Genomic DNA, 213 nt, shown 5'->3' on the forward strand with positions numbered 1-213 from the left:
AAGCTGCAACAGCACACCCCAACAGCACCAGCAGAAAAAACAAAATAAAATAAAAAATTAATAATACAGACAAAGAGAAAGAAGAGAAAACAAACGATAAACAAAACCCAAGTAAAAAAAAACAAAACAGGAGAGAAAAAAAGAGAGAATATAAACAACAAACTGAACACAAATATAATTAAAAAAAAAAAAAAAAAAAAAAAAAAAAAAAAA

At 24.4% G+C, this 213-nt stretch overlaps 1 protein-coding gene across 1 annotated transcript in view; it reads right to left on the reverse strand.

Annotated features, from left to right (window-relative positions):
• EMH_0007630 (uncharacterized protein) overlaps window positions 1-213 on the reverse strand; it is a gene marked incomplete at both ends in the record, with an annotated part of 7,790 nt that overhangs the window by 5,543 nt on the left and 2,034 nt on the right. The window lies entirely within an intron of this gene.

This window comes from Eimeria mitis, genomic scaffold (genome assembly GCF_000499745.2).
Source record: "Eimeria mitis Houghton genomic scaffold, Emh_scaff317, whole genome shotgun sequence".
In the NCBI taxonomy this organism is placed as follows: Eukaryota; Apicomplexa; class Conoidasida; order Eucoccidiorida; family Eimeriidae; genus Eimeria; species Eimeria mitis.